General features: G+C 47.0%; 1 protein-coding gene across 2 annotated transcripts in view; it reads right to left on the bottom strand.

Moving 5' to 3' along the window:
- Positions 1-10,852: 10,852 nt before the first annotated feature.
- The window catches only part of fkbp6 (FKBP prolyl isomerase 6), a 54,454-nt gene continuing 46,720 nt past the window's right edge, over positions 10,853-18,586 (bottom strand). For both annotated transcript variants that reach the window (XM_085965072.1, XM_085965073.1), the window contains one exon: positions 10,853-11,475. The gene's annotated coding sequence lies outside the window, so the exon portion shown is untranslated. The remainder of the gene's footprint in view (positions 11,476-18,586) is intronic.

Below are 18,586 nucleotides of genomic sequence, written 5' to 3'. Positions count from 1 at the left end.
ACCCCGTTCCCTATCCAATGACAGTAGAATTCTAGCACACTTTGGTTGTCCCAGTTGAGAGAAGATAACTTGGCATCTGGGTACTAGCCTGCTAACTTCCTCAGTCTGAATGGATCAGATGTATTATGTACTTACCCACAGAGACAGCACACCCACCCTTCACTTAATTCTCCCCAATCCAGGTTCTAAAGTTCCCTAAAAGGTCAAGCTGGGTCATTAGTGTTATTATGTTCATAAATAAATAGACATTTTCATTATGAACAGCTAGCTTGAGCTAGTCACTTTATTCAGCCATGTGGACTTGTACAGCATCCATCTTGACTACTGCCTTGTGGGTAGCCTGGTGCATCATGGGTAGTCCCACTCATACATACAGCTCCACCTAGTGTACCATTCTAGAATGACATGTTACTGATCATTACATCCCCCTTTCTTTGATGTTAAACAAAATCAATATCAATCAATCATAACGACAAACATCTTCACAACAGTCAATACATTTTCAATATAATTTTCTTTGTATTCAAAGATTAAGTCTATCAGGCTTTTTTACTTCTGGTGGTGAGTGACAAGATTCAGTTGCGGCATTGTCATCGATTTGCTCTTGGATAGTTTCTTGTGTTTTGGTGTTTGACATGTCTCACATTTGCCTATCATGTTCTCAATGGCCTTACTTATGCCAGGCCAATAAACAGTGTCTCTTGCTCTCCTTTTGCATTTTTCAATTCCGAGGTGTCCCTCATGAATCCTTTTGAGCATGTCTTGACGTAGAGCCTGTGGAATGACTATTCTGTTCTGTTTTAGCAATAGTCCACTTGCGACACTCAACTCTGACCTTATGTGAAAGTACTTTGGACAGGAACCTTTTGGCCAACCATGATGAATGTTCTCTATTACTGTTTGTAACACTGTATCTTTTACTGTTTCTTCTGCTATTTGCTTTGATTTTGTGTCTGACATGGGCAGCGCAGCAGTGACCATACTCACATGAACATCCACGTCTTCCTCAGTAGAGCTCACGTGACTCATTGTGGGTGCTCGGGATAGTGCACCTGCTAACACTATGGCCTAGAAATTGGGTATAGCCCCGCTTGAGGCGTTAGAACTGGCGATGCGCTAAGTTTATAGCCAGATGAGAGCTATCCGTGCCTGGGGCGATATTGGGTTGCATCGCCCCCAAAGGGGATTCAGGCGCTAAATCAGCCGTTGCACGGTGCTCTTAAGGCGCAAAAGGTCAGGCGCTACTCAATTTCGACGCAGACGGGCGCAGCACAGGTGAACTCAATTACGGCAAAGCACGAGACCTGCAGGCGCTGGCCGGCTCTTAAAAGGGGTGGGTCAGTCAGACTGAGCTTCAACACCCAACGCCCTGTAGGCCTCAGATTCGGTGCTCGCCCTTGTCTGGCAGTACAAAGTTCATCATTATGGAGAAGGTTAGGCAGAGAGCAGAGCGCTTCAGCACTGAGGCTCTGGACCAATTGGTGGCTGCAGTTGAACACCGTCGACAGGTGCTGTACCCGGATAATGGCAAGAGGCCAAATCAGAAGGCTTACCGATGATCTTGGAGGGAGGTTGCTGTGAGGGTCAACTCCAGCAGCATGGCGACCAGGACCCCTGTTCAGTGCAGGAAGAAATTCAACGACCTCACACGGATCGTTAGGGTGAGTGATGGTTTACCAAACTTGTGCTTCCCTCCATCTGCAGCTGTCTTCGGGCACCCTGCTGCAATGATGCGCCACTGGCCATCTGTCAGTATGCACCCATGGCCCTTTCTGGGCAGACACATGGACAGATGTCTCAAGGCCTCATGTAAGGGCTCTTGCACAATGGGGGGCATGCGAGGATGTATCAAGGCCTCATGTAAGGGCTCTTGCACAATGGGGGGCATGCGAGGATGTCTCAAGGCCTCATGTAAGGGCTCTTGCACAATGGGGGGGGCATGCGAGGATGTCTCAAGGCCTCATGTAACAGAACCTCCCCTTCTTTCCCCTGCAGTTGAAGATGGCGCAGATTAGAAAAGAACAGCGTCGAACCGGTGGCGGACCTGCACAAGTGGTCACTCTCACGGATCTGGAGGAGAGAGTGCACCAGATACTTGGAGGACATCTGTTTGGTCCAGTGACCACTGCATCTGCCGACCCCATTACCGACAGCGAGGGTAAGACTCTCACCTTTTCCACCTGTTGCCTTCCACTTGGTCCCCCCGCCAGCATGCATCCTCAGTGTGCAGCCATGTCAGAGCCATGCCGCAATCTGGCATGCCTTTCAGCAAACCTGTCCTTTTGCTAAAGCCACTCTTCCACCTCCCACTTTCAGATGAAGCAGCACCAACTCGGGCTCAACGCGCTGAAGCTGCCAGTGCCAGCGGAGGTGAGGACCAGGAGGAATCCGGACCAGCCGTTGCAGAATCTGGGGAGCCGAGACATCTGCAGACTGGGGATAGTAGTCCCCCCCTGGAGGGGAGGGGGGGTGGCTCTGAGGATGAACCAGTTGCCGGATCAAGCGGCATGGAGCAACGCAGGGGGGATAGGCAAGTTCGGCCACCGTCTCCCCGCAGGGCAAGGCAGGTCGTCATGACTGCTGCACAGAGTGCAGATGAGGTCCGGCGCCTGGCAGAGATGAGCAAACAGGCCCGGGTCAGACACACGGAGCTGATGGCTGCAGTGGAGAAGATGCCAGAGTCAATAGATTCATTGGCTAGGAGTATGTTTGACTTCAGGGCAACAATGGAGAGGACTCTGCAGGGCTTTGGCGCAACAATGGAGAGGTCTCTCCAGGTGTTCGGGGAAACAATGGACAGGTCTATCCAGGGTTTCGGGGCCACAATGGACAGGACTATCCAGGGCTTCGGCCCAACAATGGAGAGGACTGTCCACGGCTTTGAGTCGGCAATGGAAAGGACTGTTCAGGGCTTCGGACAATCCCTGGAAAGGTCTGTGCAGGGCTTGTCCGAGGCAGTGGAGCGGTCGGCTCCTGCCTTGTCCGAAGCCATGGGAAGAACTGGCCAGGCCTTCTCCGAAGCACTGGCACCCAGGTACTCACTGTTGCCACGCATTCACTTGCTGGGCTCGTCCACAGCCAGATTGACGCAACGCGATGTCTCACTGCAGCCACCCTCTCTGCATCAGATAGGATCACCTCGGGCCCTTCCACTCCCGTACAAGGCCAGGAATCCGTGGAGCCTGCGATTGTGGCGGATGAGCCAAGCCGCGCCCCTCAGATAGCCAGTGTGTCGTCCGACCATGGTGCAGGTGTCCTCTCTCGGCAGGAGACCATTGCACATGCCAGCACTGGGACGCCTGCATTGCAGCTGCCACCACCTGCAGGCCACACTGCTCCCAGCCATGCTCAAAGCAAGCATCCCGCGTCCGCACCCTCCAAGCCCAGAGGTCGGCCAGGCCGTGCCTCAGGGGCTTCTGCGCTTCCAGACAGTCGCCAAGCGTCCCCCAGCCTTGAGGCCACCACTGGGGTGCAATTACGTAGGAGCAGCAGGGAGGGAAGGGGCCGGGCGCGAACGAGAAGTCGTTCTCCCTCAAGGGGCCAGTTGTAGAGGGAGGTGCTGAGACGTTTGTTTGTCCAAATTCACAGACACCCTCACCTGCTGTTATAGGTGCAGATTTTTGTTGAGTTTTGCTGCTTTGCCGAACAGGTCACTTTTATTTTGGCAGTGATGGTTTCTGCTCACTTTACGTTGTTTAGCTGAAATGAAAGACTTTTGTGTCAATAAACAGAAGTTTAAATGTTGCTTTGTGCATGTGACTACTTTCAGTGATGCTGGCATGCAGAGGCCCTCAAACATCCAAAGTGCCCATGAGATAAGACTCTCATCATTCTGCCACAGGGGTGTCGAGACGAGTCCAGAGGAGCCTCTGACGAATGGACCTTCCACTTTCAGCAGCCCTTCCATCTTCCTCCTGCTCCTCCTCCGCCTGCTTGTGCAGGGTCCGAGGGAAGGTAATGAATGGACGCGTTCGCCTATAAAGGGCATCTGTCACTTGCCGGAAGCAACAGCAGACTGCAGCCTGAGTGGCAGTCGCATTGTCCCCAATGGCTGACTGAAAGGAGCCGTTGGCATAAAAATGGAGGCCTTCAGTCAGTGTAGACATCACGGACAGAGGTTCTGCAGCGTTCACGCGGCTGCATATCCTGACCAAGCAGGTGGCACAGATCAGTAACAATGTCCCTCCAGATTCGGAGCCTTCGCAAACACTGCTCCTCCGACATGTCAAGGCTTGTCACCTGCTGCCTAAAGACCCTCGCAGCCTCCCGTCGGATTGGCCGACCTCCATTGCCCCTCCTCCTTCTGGACAATCCCGGCCCTCTCTCCCGCCGTCTCTCTGCCCCTTCAGTGTTGGGCGATGAGGCCGTCGCCCTCCAAACAAGCTCCCATTCGGATGCCAGTTGGTCAAAAGGCTTTTAGGTGTAGTGCTGCAAGTGCTTCGGACAGGGTTGAAGGTCCCAAGTACTGTATAGCTCAAATCCCAGAACTCCGCTCCACATTAGCTCGCCAACTCTCTCCAGCGGCGATCGCAATGAGCAGGCCAAGTGGCAGAAGATTCTGCACTAGAGCTGTCCCCTTTAAATAGCGCCGCCCTACTCCGAGAAGGGCCTGTTAGCCCTCCTTCGAACTGTCACTAATAGCGCTGGGCGCTAAGGTTCCGGGCGCCACCCAATATGCGCTCAGGCGCTCCTAAAAGGCGTTGCACACTGAAATGACGTCATGAGCCATTTGCGCTCGCGGGCGCGCGCAAACACTTAGCGCAGGCGCTAAATGTATAGTCAATTTCAGAGTCGGCGCTATCCTCATAGCGCTCACCCCAACATAGGGCTTCGCCCCAATTCTAGGTCTCTTTAGGCACTCAGCACCGGCGCTACCAACCCAATTTCTAGGCCTATGTGTTTGCCTGGTGTGTAGATCAGTTCAAAGTCATATCTTTGCAGCTTCATCATGAGTTGTTGAATTCTTGGAGACATCTCATTCAGGTTCTTTTTTATGATGGCAACCAATGGGCAGTGGTCTGTCTCAACAGTGAAGGTGGGAAGTCCATATATGTAGCCATGGAACTTTTCTAGTCCAACTACCAAGCCCAGACATTCCTTTTCAATCTGGGCGTATCGACACTCAGAATCAGTCATAGACCTGGAGGCATAGGCAACAGGCTTCCAATCTTCACCCTCTGCTTGTAGCAAGACCGCGCCTAGGCCACCTTTTGATGCATCCGTTGACACTTTGATTCTCTTTGTTGGGTCAAAGAAGGTGAGTACAGTTGTGGTTGTCGGCACTGTTTTGAGGTTCATTCACTCTTGTTCATGTCTTTCTGTCCATGCGAACTCATTTGTTTTATGTAGCAGGTCTCGCAGACAGGCTGTCTTGGCTGACAAGTTAGGAATGAACTTTCCAATGAAGTTTATCATCCCCATGATGCGTAGCATTCCTTTTTTGTCAGTGGGTCGGGGCATGTTGAGTATGGCGTTTACTTTTTCCATATCTGGCTCTATTCCTTTACCAGATAGATTATCTCCTAGGAAAGTGACTTCCTGGACGCCAAACTGACACCTGGCTTTGTTGAGCTTCAGTCCATTCCGACGTATGCTCTGTAGCACTTTAGTCAGTCTCTCATTGTGTTCTTTCAGTGTGGAGCCCCAGATGATGATGTCATCAACATAGACCCGAACTCCTTCCAGACCTTCAATTATATGTTCCATTGCTCTGTGAAAGATTTCAGATGCAGGTATTATTCCGAAAGGCATTCTGAGGAAACAATACCTGCCAAATGGTGTGTTGAAGGTAGAGTATTTGGTGCTCTCTTCATCCAGTTTTAGTTGCCAAAATCCTTGTGAGGCATCGAGCTTTGTGAAGTATCTGGCACCTGACATTTCACTGGTGATTTCTTCTTGCTTGGGAATCTGGTAGTGTTCACATTTTATGTTTGCATTGAAGTCCTTTGGATCCATGCATACTCTTAGATTATTCTTTTTCTTTACACATACCATGGAGTTAACCCAGTCTGTTGGCTCTTCGACTTTCCTGATGACTCCTAGTGTGGTCATTCTGTCCAGTTCTTTCTTGAGCCGGTCACGCAGGGGTGCTGGAACTTTCCGTGGAGCATGTACCACTGGCTGAGCATCCTCCTTTAGCTGGATCTTGTAAGTGAATGGTAGAACTCCAAATCCTTTGAACACATCCTGGAAATTACTCACTACAGAATCCACCGGTCATCTGGTCTGCTTATGGCACAGTTTATACGGTAGACTCTCTTGACCAGTTCTAAGCCCTCACAAGCTTTCTCACCTAGTAGTGAATCAAGTCCTTCAGCCACAACAGAAAACATGAGATGATGCACTTTATCTTTGACTGTCACTTTAAGTCTGCATACACCTAAGCTATCTATTTTCTGTCCATTATAGTCCTTCAGTAGTACTGACTTTCTGTATTTTGGGCTTTTCTTTCATATTTTTAATGTCACTCATACTGATTAAGTTTGCTTTTGCCCCAGTGTCTAGTTTCAATGTAACTAATGCTCCATTTACCTGCAGTGACATTATCCATTTGTCCTCTTTTACTGCATTAACTTTATGTTCAGCATTGTCCATTCCTGAGGGCTGCACATTTTCTGTATCCTTTTCTATATTGTCACGACACCATTCGTACAAAAAATGTCTCACTTAAATCAGTGTCCTCAGTCACATTAACTTGTTGCCCTTTCTTTGCCAAACAATGCTTTTCAAAAGTAAAAACAAAGTGATTCTTTCCATTACATTTTGTGCACATTTTTCCAAACGCTGGGCATTGTCGTGACTGGTGTTTGTAACCACAGCATTTACAATTAAAAATTCCATCCTCCGATTGCTTTGCATTTCTGTTCTGCCCATGTTTCTTCCCCTTGTAGGACACAGCACCGACAGCAGCACTATCACTTACTACAATCGCATTATTATTAATTTCACTGAAAGTCTTCGCGTACTTTTGAGCTAGCTCACTGGCTTGACATATTTTCACAGCATTTTCCAATGTTAGTTCGGTTTCTCTCAACAAACGTTCCCTGACCTTTTTATCATGAATACCAAACACAATCTGGTCACGAATCATGGATGATTTCATTTCAGAGTTTCAGATCGGTCATAAAGCTATCAAAAGTCTCATTTTGCTGCTGTGTCCGTGAACGGAACACGTACCTCTCATAGGTTTTGTTCTTTTTGGGAGAACAATGTGTATCAAACTTCTTTAGCACATCGTCCAATTTTTCTGTTCTCCTCTTGATCAAATACAAATGTATTAAATACCTCTATCGCCTGCAACCGTGAGCAGCAACGCTATTTTCCTTGCGTCTGGCTTCGTACCGAACCCGATGGCAGCAATGTAGAGTTCGAATTGTTGTTTGAAAGTCCGCCAATTGCAGTCGACATTCCTCGTGAATTTCAAACCCTCCGGTGGCTTCAAAGTCTCCATGTCGCGTTTCACAATATTCAGCAGATTTTACCAATCCTGGTACCATGTTATGTTCATAAATAAATAGACATTTTCATTATGAACAGCTAGCTTGAGCTAGTCACTTTATTCAGCCATGTGGACTTGTACAGCATCCATCTTGACTACTGCCTTGTGGGTAGCCTGGTGCATCGTGGGTAGTCCCACTCCTATATACATACAGCTCCACCTAGTGTACCATTCTAGAATGACATGTTACTGATCATTACAATTAGCTTCCTTTGGGGTGAGTTTCTGTCCTTGTGGAGGTGAGATGTCAAGTATTGGGAAAATGGAACACCTTTCATTTCAGGCACTCAGTGTCAACAATAATTACTGCCTGGTCAGTTTTCACAGAGTCAAATGCAGAGTAAAACTCCTCCCATTCTTCCCCAACAATGAATCTTACCTGAATCTCACGTGACGGTCCCCAGCAGCACATTTTCATTCCCATGTCATTCATCAACAACTTGTAAAAGTGGTAGGGTTTAAGGAGGGTCTTAAAGGAGGAAAGAGAGGTGGAGAGACAGAGAGGTTAAGGGAGCGAATTCCAGAGTTTGGGGCTTAGACAGCTGAAGCCAGTGGTGGGGCATGGGGAGAGTGTTGCGCACAAGAGGTCAGAGTTGGAGCAACGCAGAGTTCCCGGAGAGTTGGAGGAGGTTACAGAGATAGGGAGGGGCAAATCTGCAAAGGAATTTGAACATGAGAATTCAGAGAGAAAGAAAGCACAAGCGAGCAAATGAAAGACTTAATTTCATTCGTACAGGCTGGATGTAGTTAAATTAGTAAAAGAGTAAAGTGTTAATGTGGAGAATGGGAAAAGAACATCAGAGTAGTAATGAACAGCACCAGTCATCCCAACCAGAACAATGTTACACCGCTACCATCCAGCTAGAGGTAGGGGCAGAGGAAGTGCCAAGAGTAAAGACAAGCCCAGGATCTAACCAAACCTATTGGACACCAGGCCGTCTCCATCCAGTTCCTAGTACTGCACTAATTGACAACTTTGCTCAGAGAGCCACACATGGCTGGTGTGGGAGACTGAACAGGACACTATACAGTACAGGGTCTCTTCTGGGGTTGGGGCTGAGGCACGAGGCTTGGGGCAGAGTAGCAGGAGCTTTACTCTGCACCGAACTGTACTGTACCCGAGTGCTGGATGTTAACACTGGACCCCCGAACTGGAATCCTTGATGAGCAGAGATTTACAAAAGGCATTATAAAAATAAGACACAAAGGTTAAATGAAGCAAGTAGTACAACCGGCGATCTAAATCATTAGAACTTTCACAATAGACACTTTGATTTGTCGTGTACCTATGCCTGTAGTAGCGTGGTGTCTTTGCATCACCCCTCTACAAGAAACCACAGTAACCAAGACTTCCAGCTTAACTGGGATATCCTGTCTAAACATCTTTCAGTAAATACAGCAGAAAGGAGATTACAGGTCTGGCAGAAGGAAAGCATTTTATTTCACAACTGATTTATTGAAGTCTCTTACATAAATTCCACCGACTTCTATTTAATACCTTTTATGTTCTACACTTGAAGTCCTGTGAGAAGCAGATGTCTTTTCCACCTCCGACCCCTTCGGTCCCGAAACAGTTCAGTTTTTCCCTTCCTTCCCCGGTGACGGTGCGGTGGGCTCCCCAGCCTCCAGAATCCCCTCCTGCCCCGGTACCTCACTCAGCTGGTCATCCACAACGGGCAGTGAGTGTTGGTTGCTGTTCAACCAAAGGAGGCATCACTCCGAGGCCCCACTCGAGACATCCACAACCTTGCACCTTTCCAGACCCCTGCTGCTCGATGTCCATTCCTGTTCCGATGCTCCTTGGGGCTTTTTCTGCATTGCAGGCACTAAATAAATACAAGTTGTTCACAAAACACACGGCAGATAGATGGCCGAGATTGTTAACTCCCTTCTCCATAATGGTAGAGGAGGGCGATGTGAGCAGTGTGCGGCGAACAGCAGCCTTTCTTCCGAGGGCCCTATTGACCTAACCTGGCAGTGGTGCTTATTCCTCAGGGGTGAATTCCAGAATTTATTCTAGAAAGTCAGCAGTTTCCTTGCGGACTTGGAGCTGGTCTGGAGCGTTGCCTGCCTAGACTCTTCTTTAAGGAGTGTACCAGAAAGGCCCACGTGTTTTAAAACATAGAAGCTAGGAGCTGGAGTAGGCCATTCGGCCCCTCAAGCCTGTTCTGCCATTTAATGAGATCATGGCTGATCATCCAAAGGTTTGATGGGCCGAATGGCCTCCTTCTGTGCTGTAACCATTTTAAGATTCTATGCCCAGTTTCCCTCGCTGTGACGTTATCAACTCGCACTTTCAGCAACTTGCCACGCAAAAACTTTAAAAACCTGAATGTGTAAGGGCAAGTCTAACTTACGGCAGGCGCTGGTAGATACCCTGCTACAGCAAATTATAGCCCATTGACTCTTTGATGGGAGGGAAAAACTCAAGTGCTTAGGGAACTGGTTGCTATAGCAATGAAACTACTGCAGTGTTAGCCATTTTGCTGGCACCAAGATTACCACTGTGCTCAGTAAACTCCACCAGTTACTTTAGCTGAATGAAACTCCGAAGAGGTCAGTGTTGCAGACTACAAGGATTGCCTTTACCCTCACCCAGGCAGAGCAGCATGTTCTGTGCAGATGTCCCTTCCAAAACTTTCAGGATCGACTCCCGTGTAATTCCACCATTTTAGGAACCAATTAATTCTAGGAGCCATCGTTGTGTCCGTTTTCTTTCCAGCTTCCTATAAACTTGGATTTCAGCAGATTTGTTCGAAGCTGTGACCCAATGGACTGGAGCAGCAGTGAGGGTTCAAGGAACGGATTCTAGGAATCAAGACACTTTTGAACGGAGCTGGTTTTCAATAAAATGGAAGTTAAAGTATACCTACAAAATAACAGAAGTCCATAGGCAGAAAACAGAACTGTCCGGGACAGAGGCTTCTTCCAGTTACAAGAACAGAGCCAGGGAAACTGACTTGGACAACAGGAAATTAAAAAAAGGCAGATGCCATTTAGAGTGTAATGGGATGACAGGTGCCAGGCAGAGGGGGCATTGGAATAGTAGGCAGTTTTTATAGTTATGATGAGGTACTCTCAGGCAGGAGAAGCTCCAGACCAGGCCTAAACTTTCAATATGTTGATTCTACTCGTATAAAATGGAGGATAATCTATGAGCAAAAACTTTGTGTATATAGTTATAAAATATCATAAAAAGGTGGAAAATTAAAGGGCTCACTAGTTAACAGCAAGGCCAATAAATTCCATTCTTCATAAGAGCCAGTTCACAGGGACAGCCCATAATGCAGACTCCAAGCTGTACATATTTTACCCATTTAGTTCAAGCTTTGCAAAGGCCAGACAAGCTTTAAGTAACCAAACTGTTTATTTAAATCAAAATTAAACAGAGCTCTCGGCAATGGAATATACACATAAAAAACGACTGCCAGCGTCAGTCGATTCACTCCTGTGTGACCAGTACCCCTCTACCAGTGTGGGAGTTAATGTCCATTGTCCCAGCAGCAACTCCTCAAATCGAAAGGTGCTCACCATTAAACTTTTAAAATCAAATTATATTAAAAGCACCGTTCTCCCAGTTACAAATGTTCAGCACCATTCACTGCTGCAACTTTTACCAAGTAACTATACCTTTAATTTTTACTATTTTGAAATGAACCATGAATCTCTCAACGGTTTCTAAAAAAAAAACATGGAGTGAGTGAATGTGGAGAACCTGGTGTCAGCAGCTACACGGCGAGTCGCTGACTCCCATACATGGTCTCAGCCAGCTCTCAGCCAACAGAATGGGTCACACAGAGGAGAGGTGCTACCGGAAACATGAGAGTTGTCTAGAAAACAATTAACTTGCGCTTTGTGAAATATTTTAACAAATTGGAATGTGTATTCCACTTTTGTAGGGCTTATATTTACTGTCATCGCTTAGCAAACAGGTTCACGCCTCCACTGAATCGCCCACCAGATTTGTTGTCGGAGTCCTACCAAGAAAAAGAGCAAATATCAGCAACCTCATTATAAAAATCACTCAATTATAATTCAATGCACCTTGGGGGTAATTTCAATAGAACCCGCTCGGCAGGAAACTGACAGGATCGGGTCGGCCGCCCGTTTTAACTCTCCATCGATTTCAGTGAAGAATAAAACCGGTCGTGGTGTAAAATGGGCGACTGACCTAATCCCATCCGTTATTCACCAGGCGGTTTAGGGTAAAATTACCCCCCTTGAATCACAATTGACCCCTCCCTTTTATCCCATTGCTTTCTCTCACAAGATCATTTTGTTCACAGCCGAGGACGGACTACGCTATAGGTATTTAAACTAAGAGGGCCTCCCCCTTTCTTAGTAATACTCGGCCAGGCCCCTGAGGTATTTCACATCAGCAGGACCTCCCAAAGTGTTTCACATCCAATGAATTACATTGAAATGCATTTACTGTTATGTAGTTGATCACAGCAGCCAATTTACACACAGCCATGATGTAAATGAGCAGGTAACCGGTTTTATTCAAAGTTGAAGAACATAAGAATTAGGAGTAGGAGTCGGCCATACGGCCCCTCGAGCCTGCTCTGCCATCCAATAAGATCATGGCTGATCATCGACCTCAACTCCACTTTCTCGCCCCATCTCCGTATCCCTAGATTCCCCTAGAGTCCAAAAATCTATCAATCTCAGCCTTGAATATACTCAAAGACTCAGCATTCACAGCCCTCTGGGGCAGAGAATTCCAAAGATTCACAACCCTCCGAGTGAAGAAATTCCTCATCTCGGTCTTAAATGGCCGACCCCTTATCCTAAGACTATGACTCCTAGTTCTAGATGCTCCAGCCAGGGGAAACAACCTCTCAGCCTCTATCCTGTCAATCCCCTTCAGAATCTTGTATGTTTCAATGAGATCACCTCTCATTCTTCTAAACTCCAGAGAGTATAGGCTCGATCTACTCAATCTCTCCTCATAGGACAACCTTCTCGTCCCAGGAATCAATCTAGTGAACCTTCGTTGCACCGCCTCCAAGGCAAGTATATCCGAGGGAGGGTGTTGGTCAAAACACTGGGAGAACTCCCTGCTCTTCGATTAATGTCTCAGGATCTTTTACACCCATCTAAACAGGCAGATGGGGTCTCAGGTTAACTCTCATCTGAAAGATGATGCAGTCCCACCTCGGCACTGCATCAGGTTGTCAGTCCTCGAGTGAGACTTGAACCTGAAAACCTTCTGACCCAGGCAAGAGTGACACCAACTAATATACAAAGAGTTAATGGAGCACAAGCTTTAGGCAGCGAGTAGCTTGGGTGAAACTTGAAAGTGGCCAAGGAACTGGCTGAGAGGGGAAGAGCAGACACTAGTTAGGAGAATGATGTCAAACTGGAGATGAAGTGCCTCGGGAATCAATGCTGGGGCCCCTTCAGTTTGATCTCGATAAATAACCTGGATATATAAATGTAATTAAGTTGATCAAGTTCATAGATGATAAACAACTGAAACAAATGCAACTTTGTATATCTAGTGTTCCCGGTGACAGGTCAAAACAATAGACAGCTTTGTTGTTTTGAATGAGCTGCAATTAGCAGAGGAGGGGGAACAAATACGTCCGATGAAGCAGCCAAGGAACTGCAGAAGGACTGTGACAAAATTTGCAAGTAGGTAGGACTGTGGGCAGATGAAACATTAGTGCAAGGTATTACACATTAGAAATAAAAATGAAGGAACATGCTTATGCAATGAATGGTATCAAAGTAGCTGAGAGAGAGGCTGAAAGAACTTTGGGAGTGTTGGTGGACTCCGCACTGACCATGTCCAGTCACAGCAGGGCAGCAATCAAACAGCATGTTGAGCTATATGGCAAAGTCAGTGGTAAATTTTACTGACGTGAATTGCGCTGGGAATTCACACACATGTCCACCGATTTTCCATTTGTAAAATTCACGCTTGCAGACCAAGCCCATCAGAACACCTCCGTTCAGTCCGTAAGGGTGACCCTGAACTTCCGGTCGCCTGTCATTTTAATTCACCGCCCCATTCCCACTCGGACCTCACCGTCCTCGGCCTCTTGCATTGTTCCTCGAGTTTACATTGAGCTTCCGTGGAACAGCACCTCATCTTCCGATTAGGCACTTTACAGCCTTCCGGACTCAATATCGAGTTCAACAATTTCAGATCATAACCTCGGCCCCCATTACATTTTTTATCCACACCTTTGTTTTGGTTTCCCCCGCCCCCCCCCTTTCCTTTTTTTTTTCTCCCTCTCCCGCACGGCAGCTGTCTCCCACTCTGCCAGCGCATTTCACACCTAATCTAGAGCCGTCTTTTGTCTCCACTAGTCCTATCACCATCTCGTAATGTCTCTTCTCTTTTGTTCTCTCCCAGCCCGGCCTCTCAATCTATTTCATTCCCTGTGCCTCTTTAGTCTTGATAAAGGGTTTTGACCCGAAACGTTGACTATTTTCTCTCCACAGATGTTGCCTGGCCTGCTGAGTTTTTCCAGCATTTTCTGTTGTTATTTCCCATCGTACTAAGGCTGTGCATTGCTCTGGTCAGTCCATACCTTGAGGAAATGTGTCCCATGTTCAGTCACTGGGACACACTGGATATATCCAATCCCTGGACGAGAAGGGCCACAAGACTGAGCCCATGTGTCAGAGGACTGAGTTCATATAGAAAAAGGTTAGAAAAACTTGGACTCTCCAACCTTGAACAGACGGATGGATGAGGGGGGACCTCGGGAGGTATACAAGATATTAGGTGGAATAGACAAGGTTCTTCCTGCGCACTATTTCCTAACGGCAGTACAAGAGGCACAGGCAGAAACTGGGAAAAAGCACGAGTGCTCAATACCTGGAATGGGCTCTAGGTGGAGGTAGAAACTCTGGAATCATTCAAGAGGCAATCAGATGCAGTGATGGGGAGACAATGGCCGTGAAACTCGGCTGCTTTGAGCCTGCCGCTAGTGCCACCGGGTATCGCTAATGGGGCACAAAGGGCTCATCGCCCGGCGGGGCATTGCTGAGGCGCTAACCGATAGCGCCCCGAGCTGCTGCACCGCCGGCAATGATGTCATCGCGGTGCAGCGTGACGTCTTAGCACCTTGCCGCGGCGCCACACCGCCTTGCAGCAGAAATTTAGCTGCGCCCTGCGAGGCTGCTGTGGGCGATGTCAGTGCCAGCCTCGCGGGTCGCGAACCAAGCCGTACTCCGCTGGCGGGGAGGTAATTAAAGGTGAGGTGCGGCTGCGACCCGCGTCGCCATTTTCATCTTTTGGCCGGCCTCCAGGTCGGCCCTCTGTGGCGGCCCTTGGCGTGGCCGCCATCGCGCAGCCCGGCACTGCGTCTCGGTGGGCTAGTGTGGGCCATCGGAGACCCTGCAGAGCTCGCAGCGTCCCTCCCCTTTAACAGAAGTGGCGGGGCGGTGAAAGGCATCAGCACTACGCGGAGCGGCCACGTAGCGCGCTGGATTTACCGCGCTTTGCGCCCCCGACACCGCCCCAAGAGGAAGTGAAGCGCCAGAGATAGTGTTCCTCTCCGGGGCGGTAAGCCAAATTTAGCGGCTGGGGCGATACTTCCGCGCTGGGCGCTAAATCTCCAGCACTAATTTGGTTACCGCCCCCAAACGGGGCGTAACCGAATTCCCCGCCCTTCAGGCGATGATGGAAGGATGAGCTAGTTATGCTGGATATCCGCTTCCATCTGTGTGAGACCCAGTAGGTGTTCAGTGTATGGCACTTAGCCCCATAAAACGTCAATGTCCACCTTGCCCGAGGCCTGGTTTCTGGCAGATCCCACCCAGGTTTGCAGGATGGCTCCCATCTCTTCAGGCAAGTCCACCAAACCCTGGATAAAAATCAACAGCATTATACCCAGGTGAAGGGGTGAGGTGCATCTCTGGCCACCCAACAAAGGAGATAGAATGGCAACACTTAGAAGAGAACAGAAATTAAATGCTGAACCTCACAGGTAATAGTCTCTGGATTGTTACCTGAGCCACGCACAAATTGGCATAGGGACAAATTGATTAGAAGGTTAAATGCATGGCTGAAAGAGTGGCGTGGGAGGCAGGGGTTTCGCTTCATGGGGCACTGGCACCAATTCGGGGTAAAGAGGGAGCTGTTCCATTGGGATGGGCTCCACTTAAACTGGGCTGGGACCAGTGTCCTGGCAAATCGAATAATTAGGGTGGTAGATAGGACTTTAAACTAATGAAGGGGGAGTGGGAGGATTCAGGTAAGGGTAAATTCAAAAAGCAATAAGAGAAATGTCAAGGCTATACAGAGTACAGTAGCGATTTGGGTAAAGATACACAGGGTGGGCCAGGAAGAGGCAGAGAGCTTAACCAAGGTAATAGGGTATTAGAGACTGAGGCGACATCAGGGAAAAAAAGAGAACGTTAAAGCCAAAGGCACTATATCTGAATACGCGAAGCATTCACAACAGAATAGATGAATTAATGGCACAGATAGAAACGGGTTTTATAAATAGAGGCATAGAGTACAAAAGCCAGGAAGTTATGCTAAACTTTTATAAAACACTAGTTCAGCCCAGCTGAAGTATTGTGTCCAATTCTGGGCACCACACTTTAGGAAGGACGTGAAGGCTTTGGAGAGGGTACAGAAGAGATTTACTAGAATGGTTCCAGGGAGGAGAGATTACAATTATGTGGATAGATTAGGAGAAGATGGGGTTGTTCTCCTTGGAGCAGAGAAGGTTAAGAGGAGATTTTATAGAGGTGTTTAAAATCATGAAGGATTTAGATAGAGTAAATAAAGAGAAACTGTTTTTAATGGCTGCAGGGTTGATAACCAAAGGGCACAGATTTAAGGTGATTGGCAAAAGAACCAGAGGCAACGAGTGGTTAGGATTTGGAATGCACTGCCTGATAGGGTGGTGGATACAGATTCAATAGTAGCCTTCAAAAGGGAATTGGATAAATACATGAAGGAGACAAAATTGCAGGGATATGGGGAAAGAGCAGGGGAGTGGGACTAACTGGATTGCTCTTCGAAAAAGCCGGCGCAGACTTGATGGGCTGAACGGCCTCCTTCTGTACTGTACTATTCTATGAAATAAACGAGTTTAATCTAATAGCCATTACGGAGACATGGTTGCAGTGACCAAGGTTGGGAACTAAATATTCCAGGATACTTGACTTTTAGAAGAGATAGGCAAAATGGAAAGGGGGGGGGGGGGGGCGGATGTAGACCTGATACAAAGGATGGGATAAAGATAGTAGGGAGAAAGAATTTTAGCTTGGAAAAGTCAAGATGTAGAATCAGTTTGGGTGGAGCGAAGAAACAACAAGTGACAGAAACCACTGGTGGAAGTACTTTATAGGCCCCCTAACAGTAGTTGTTGTGTCGGGCAGAGTATAAATCAGGTGCACGTAACAAGGGTAATATAGTAATTAAGGGGGAATTTCATCTTCATACAGACTGGGCAAACCAAATTTGTAGTAATAGTGTGGAGGGCGAGTTCATGGAATGTATTCAAGATAGTTTTCTATATCAGTATGTCGAGGAACCAACTAGGGAACAAGCTATTTTAGATCTAGTATTGTGCAATGAGAAAGGGTTAATTAATAACCTTGTAGTAAAGGAACCTCCGGGGAAGAGTGATCATAATATGATAGAATTTTATATCGAGTTGGAGTCCGAAACTAGGGTCTTAAATCTGAAAACAAACTATATAGGTTTGAGGGGGCGAGTTAGCCAAGGTAGATTGGGAAACTAGAATAAAAAATATGATGGTAGATAAGCAATGGCAAACATTTATAGAATTAAGTCATAATTCGCAACCAATGTACATTCCCTTAAGGAATAAAAACATCACGGGAAAAGTGGTCCAACCGTGGCTAACAAGCGAAGTTAAAGATAGTATTAGATCAAAGGAAGAGGCTTATAATGTTGCCAAGAAGAGTAGAAAGACTGAGAATTTTTGGAAGGATTTTAGAATCCATCAAAGGATGACCAAGAAATTGATAAAAAGAGAATGATAATAAACTAGCAAGAGACATAAAAACAGATCGTAAAAGCTTCTATACGTATGTAAAAAGGAAGAGATTAGCGAAAGTAAATGTGGGTCCCTCAGAGGCAGAGACAGGAGAAATTATAATGGGGAATAAGGAAATGTCAGAGAAATTAAATAAATACTTTGTATCTGTCTTCATGAAAGACATAAATGTAAATAGTGGGGAACCAAGGGTCTAGCGAGAATGAGGGACTTAAAAGAAATAGTACTGGAGAAATTAATGGGACTAAAAGGTGACAAATCCCCATTACCTGATGGCCTACATCCTAGGGTTTTAAAAGAGGTGGCCAGAGATAGTGGATGCATTGGTTTTGATCTTCCAGAATTCCCTAGATTCTAAAACAGTCACTGTGGATTGATAGGTAGCAAACGCAACCCCCTCTATTCAAGAAAGGAAGGAGAGAGAAAACAGGAACTGAAAGGGAAATCGTGTTTGACAAATCTGAGTTTTTTTGAGGTTGTTACTAGCAGGGTAGATAAAGGGGAACCAGTGGATGTAGTGTATTTGGATAAAGTGCCACACAAGAGCTTATTACACAAAATTAGGGCTCAGGGGATTGGAGGGTAATATATTAGCGTGGACTGAGGATTGGTTAACGGACAGAAAACAGAGTAGGAATAAACGGGTCATTTTCAGGTTGGCAGGCTGTAACTAATCGGGTACCGCATGGATCAGTGCTTGGGCCTCGACTATTTACAATCTATATCAGTGACTTAGATGAGGGGACCGAGTGTAATGTATCCAAGTTTGCCGACGATAAAGTTAGGTGCGAAAGTAAGCTGTGAGAAGGCGGCAAAGGGATATGGACAAGTTAATTGAGTGGGCAAGAACAAGGCAGATGGAATATAATGTGAAGTAGTGCGAGGTTAGCCACTTTGGTAGGAAAAATAGAAAAGCAGAATATGTTTTAAATGGTGAGAAACTGGCACATGTTGGTATTCAGACAGACCTGGGTGTCCTTGTACACAAATCACTGAAAGTTAACATGCGGTACAGCAAGCAACAAGGAAAGCAAATGATTTGTTATACTCCATTACTCTTGGCCTTTATGACAAAGGGATTGAAGTCTTACTA

This window comes from Somniosus microcephalus, chromosome 22, assembly GCF_052327205.1.
Source record: "Somniosus microcephalus isolate GS21.2 chromosome 22, FLI_Smic_1.0, whole genome shotgun sequence".
Classification (NCBI taxonomy): domain Eukaryota; kingdom Metazoa; phylum Chordata; class Chondrichthyes; order Squaliformes; family Somniosidae; genus Somniosus; species Somniosus microcephalus.
Note: the sequence above shows the minus strand (reverse complement) of the source record. Positions and strands in the feature narration are given on the sequence as shown.